The sequence below is a fragment of the Myotis lucifugus genome, unplaced genomic scaffold, assembly GCF_000147115.1.
Source record: "Myotis lucifugus unplaced genomic scaffold, Myoluc2.0 scaffold_91, whole genome shotgun sequence".
NCBI lineage: Eukaryota > Metazoa > Chordata > Mammalia > Chiroptera > Vespertilionidae > Myotis > Myotis lucifugus.
Genome location: NW_005871139.1, coordinates 719,821 through 725,820, shown reverse-complemented (window position 1 = coordinate 725,820; position 6,000 = coordinate 719,821).

Sequence of the window (6,000 nt, the reverse complement as noted above, 5' to 3'; positions counted from 1 at the left end):
GTATCCTGATGATGCTCAACCAACTGAGCTACCCAGCCAGGGCTAAGCTTAATATTCTAAAGGGAGGAAATATGAAAACAGTGTAGATTTAATTATTCAATGGGGCATAAATTATTTAGCTACATGAAAGAATTGTATATTTTCTGAAAATTTCCTAGGTTTTAAAAATATTGTTAATTTTCAAATTGACATTTTACCACATTGAATTAACTTGAACTTAAATGTATTGTTATTTTTAGATATTTAGGATAATGGGGGAGAGGTTACAGTATGGCTTTCTCTAAATAAAGATTTAATTATTCAATGGGGCATAAATTATTTAGCTACATGAAAGAATGGTATATTTTCTGAAAATTTCCTAGGTTTTAAAAATATTGTTAATTTTCAAATTGACATTTTACCACATTGAATTTCAATGTACATATGAATCATGTACAGATCTTGATAAAATGCAGATTCTTAGTCACGAGATCTGGGGCAGTGCCTGAGGTATCCTGCAGTTGTAACAAGTTCCCAGGTAATATTGATACTGTGGTTCTGAGTGAATATGAAGTAGAGTAACTTGTGACTGAATATTTTTAAAGTAATCTTCTGTCGCAGCAAGTTCATCATTTCTAGTTGCTCAGGTCAGAATACTTGGGAGTTATCCTGGATTCTTGCTCTCTAACACATACCCCACATTCAATCTTGTCAGCAAATCTTTATGGCTGTAGTTTGCAAACACAGCTGGAATCTGAGTACTTTTCATCACCCTTGCTACTACTCTGGTACAAGCATTGTCATGTCTCCTCTAGATTATTACAGTAGTTTTCTTGCTGGCCTCTGCTTTTCTCTTTGCTACTCGTCTGCTTAAAATCTATAAGCCCATCTCACTCAAAGCAGCAAATGTATTTACCTGTCTTTAAGGTGTTGCATGACTTGATGTTCTATTACCTTTCTGTCCTCATCTGCTTTTCCTCTCTTTCACTCTATTCTAACTACATTAATTTCTTTTTGTTTCTTGAACACACCAGACATCCTCTCCTCTGCCTTTGAACTTTCATATTTGCTGTTCTTTTTGCCTAGAATACAGTTCCCACATAACTCTCTCCCTTGCTTCTTTCAGATTGCTAATTCACATGTCACTTTATCAGAAAGGCTTTTTCTAGATACTATGTATGAAATAATAGCTTCTCCGCTTTCTCACTTATTAGCCATGCTAATTCGATGGCTTTTAAAAATCGTATTATTTCTTTTTCTCCACAACACTTCTCAACATCTAACATACCAGATATTTTACTTTATTTATTTTATCTTCCCCACTAGAATATAAAGGCAGGAATTTCTGTCTTAATTAGTTCTGTACTAAGGCATTGCCTAATAATATGGCTATAGCCCTCAATAAATTTTTGAATTAAAAAAACCCCTCCAATATGTCATTGAGCCTATCTTTGAATACCCTTATTGATAGATTATTCTACCTCCTTTCAGAACAGCCCATTTCATTTTGAGATAACTGCTAACCTTCTCCTTAATCTTTAGGTTCTTACTGCCCTACCTTTCTGCATATGATATGATTTCCAGGGCTGCCACCATTTTAGTCACCTTCCCTGGACATTCATTATTTTGTTTGTCCCTAAAGAACAGCACCAGCACTGAAACAGATGTTGCACATGTAGGCTGAGTGCAGCATCTTCTTTTTGACATTCTACTTTTATTAAGGTAGACTGTGATTGAATTGACTCTTTTTAAGTAACTCTAATCCTAACTCATTTCAAATTTTTATTCCACTAAAACCTTTAAATTATTTTTATATATGCTACTAAATTTTTTATCTTCTACTTTACAGTTAGTTTTTGACCCAAAATCAGTCCTTTGCATTTCTTCTTATTTAACCTAATAGAAAATTTTCCTGGGCAATAGATGTAGAAACTAGCATGTGTAAATTATTTAGGAAACTAATTATCCAAAATGTATTTGAATAGTTCATTGCAGTCATATCTTGCATCAATTCAAGAAAGAATTGAGTTGATTTAAAAAACAATTTATACCTCATGCATTTGTCCCCCAAGATTAACAAATTAATTCCCATTCCCACATTTCTCATTTGCCTCTTGTAATCACCATTTTTCTAGATCTCTAGGCCAGAATAATCTTTGATTCCTTCCCTGTATTTATTTGGTCATCAAATCTTAGAAGTTTTCCAGCTCTTTAATTTCTTGCTTTTCTGTTCACTTCACAGCCAGTTACCCAAGCTATGCAAATCTCTTGGCTTCTAGTATCCCCGCACTGTAATCCATCCTGTGCTTTGCTGGCAGATCATTCTTTTAAAATAATTATTTACATCACTTTATCATGTCAGTTTTCTTCAGGGGAATCTATAAGATTGAATTTTTTAAATTCTTTATTGTTTAAAGCAGTGGTTCTCAACCTTCCTAATGCCACGACCCTTTAATACAGTTCCTCATGTTGTGGTGACCCCCAATTTCATTGTTACAAATTGAACATAATTAAAGCATGGTGATTAATCACAAAACAATATGTAATTATATATGTGTTTTCCGATGGTCTTAGGCGACCCCTGTGAAAGGGTCGTTCAACCCCCAAAGGGTCGCGACCCATAGGTTGAGAACCGCTGGTTTAAAGTATTACATATAGTATTACATATTACATATGTCTCCTTTTTCCCCCATTGACTTCTTCCTGGCCACTCCCACTCCCCAGCACATGCCCTCACCCCCCTAGTGTCTGTGTCTCTGTGTCCATTGGTTATGCTTACATGCATGCATACAAGTCCTTTGGTTGATCTCTTCCCCCCACCCCCCACACCCTCCCCTGCCTTCCCTCTGAAGTTTGACCGTTTGTTCGATGTTTCTCTGTCTCTGGATCTGTTTTTTGTTCATCAGTTTATGTTGTTCATTATATTCCACAAATGAGTGAGATCATGTGATATTTATCTTTTTCTGACTGACTTATTTCGCTTAGCATAATGCTCTCCAGGACCATCCATGTTGTTGCAAATGGTAGGAGTTCCTTCCTTCTTATAGCAGTGTAGTATTCCATTGTGTAGATCTACCACAGTTTTTTAATCCACTCATCTGCTGATGGGCACTTAGGCTGTTTCCAAATCTTAGCTATGGTAAATTGTGCTGCTATGAACATAAGGGTGCATATGTCTGTCCTTTCTGACTGGTATTTCTGATTTCTTGGGATATATTCCTAGAAGTGGGATTACTGTGTCAAATGGGAGTTCCATTTTTAACTTTTTGAGGAAACTCCATACTGTTTTCCACAGTGGCTAAACCAGTCTGCATTCCCACCAGCAGTGCACGAGGGTTCCCTTTTCTCCACATCCCCAGCACTTGTCGTTTGTCAATTTGTTGATGATGGCCATTCTGACAGGTGTGAGATGGTACCTCATTGTCATTATGATTTGCATCTCTCGGATGGTTAGTGACTTTGAGCATGTTTTCATATGTCTCGACCTTCTGTATGTTTCTTTCGCTGTGCAGAAGCTTTTTATTTTGATGTAGTCCCATTTGTTTATTTTCTTCTTAGTTTCCATTGCCCTAACCGTGGTCGGCAAACTGCGGCTCGCGAGCCACATGCGGCTCTTTGGCCCCTTGAGTGTGGCTCTTCCTAAACCTTAGGAGTACCCTAATTAAGTTAATAACAATGTACCTACCTATATAGTTTAAGTTTTAAAAATTTGGCTCTCAAAAGAAATTTCAATCGTTGTACTGTTGATATTTGGCTCTGTTGACTAATGAGTTTGCCGACCACTGCCTAGGAGCATATCAGTAATGATATTGCTATGACATATGTCTGATATTTTGCTGCCTGTGGATTCCTCTAATATTTTTATTGTTTCCCATCTTATGTTTAAGTCCTTTATCCTTTTTGAGTTTATTTTTGTATATGGTGTAATAAGTTGGTGGTCTAGTTTCATTTTTTTGCATGTATCTGTCCAATTTTTCCAACACCATTTATTGAAGAGACTATCTTGACCCTATTGTATGCTCTTGACTCCTTTGTCAAATACTAATTGAGCATAATGGCTTGCGTCGATTTCTGGGTTCTCTGTTCTGTTTCATTGGTCTATATGTCTGTTCTTGTGTCAATACCAGGCAGTTTTGAGAACAGTGGCTTTGTAATATAGCTTGATATCTGGTATTGTGATCCCTCCAACTTTCTTCTTCTTTCTCAAGATTGCTGTGGCTATTCGGGGTCTTTTTGTGTTCCATATGAATTTTTGGAGAGTTTGTTCTAGGTCTGTGAAATATGCCATTGGTATTTTAATGGGTATTGCATTAAATCTATAGATTGCTTTGGTTAGTATAGCCATTTTAATGATGTTGATTCTACCAATCCATGAACATGGTATATTCTTCCATTTGTTTATGTCTTCCTCTGTCTCTTTTTTTCAATGTCCTGTAGTTTTCCGAGTTACAGGTCTTTTACCTCCTTAGTTAAGTTTATTCTAGGTATCTTAATTTTTTTGGTGCAATGGTAAATGGGATTGTTTTTGTTGTTTCTCTTTCTGTGAGTTCATTATTGGTGTATAAAAAAGCCATACATTTCTGGGTGTTAATTTTGTATCCTGCTACATAGCCAAATTCATTTATTAAATCTAGTAGTTTTTTGATGGAGTCTTTAGGGTTTTCTATGTACAATATCATGTCATCTGTGAATAATGACAGTTTTACTTCTTCTTTTCCAATTTGGATGCCTTTTATTTCTTCTTCTTGTCTGATCGCTATGGCTAGCACTTCTAGTAGTACTATGTGGAACAGGAGTGGTGAGAGTGAGCATCCCTGTCTTGTTCCTGTTCTTAGGGGAAATGGTTTTAGTTTTTGCCCTTTGAGTATGATGTTGGCTGTAGATTTGTCATATAAGGCTTTTATTATGTTTAGGTATGATCCCTCTATTCCCACTTTGCTGAGAGTTTTTATCAAGAAAGGGTGTTGGATTTTGTCAAATGCTTTTTTCTACATCAATTGATATGATTATGTGATTATTATCTATCAATTTGTTTATGTGATGTATCATGTTTATTGATTTGCTGATATTGTACCATCCTTGCGTCCCCGGAATAAATCCACTTGGTCTTGGTGTATGATCTTTCTAATGTAATGCTGGATCTGATTTGCTCGAATTTTGTTGAGGATTTTAGCATCTATGTGTATCAGGGATATTGGTCTATAATTCTCTATCTTTGTAGTGTCTTTATCTGGTTTTGGGTTTAGGGTAATGCTGTCTTTAAAAAAAGAGCTTGGAAGTGTTCCTTCCTCTTGAATTTTTTTGAATTGTCTGAGAAGGATAGGTTTTAGTTCCTTTTTGAATGTTTGGTAAAACTCCCCTGTGATTCCGTCTGGCCCAGGGCTTTTGTTTGCTGGAAGTTTTTTCTTAATACTGCTTCAATTTCCTCCATAGTTATCAGCCTTTTCAGATTTTTTTTATTCTTCCTGATTGTGTTTTGGAAGGTTGTATTTTTCTAGGAATATGTCCATTTCTTCTAGGTTCACCAGTTTGTTGGAATATAGTTGTTCATAGTATTTTTTTTCACAATCCTTTGTATTTCTGTGGGGTCTGTTGTTATTTCACCTCTTTCATTTCTGATTTTGTTTATTTGGGTCCTCTCTCCTTCTTGGTGAACCTGGCTAGAGGTTCATCAATCTTGTTTATCCTTTCAGTGAACCAGCTCTTGGTTTCATTGATTTTTTTTGTATTTATTTATTTATTTTTTTTATAAGATTGAATTTAAACTTCTTAGTAAACCATTAGTGATACCTCTATAATCTAATTCTACTTGATTTACATTGCTCTGCTTATTACTCTCATTACCCCTCATTGTAATCTTTCTGATGAACTTCTTGGCATACATGCTCATCCTTCCTCAGTACATACACACACGCACACTCTCTCTCAGTTTCACTTATTCACTCTTGTTCTTGTCAGATTGGCCTAGTAAATACTATTTTTTTCCTTTATACTATGTTGTTTCTTTGTTGCCTTGAACTC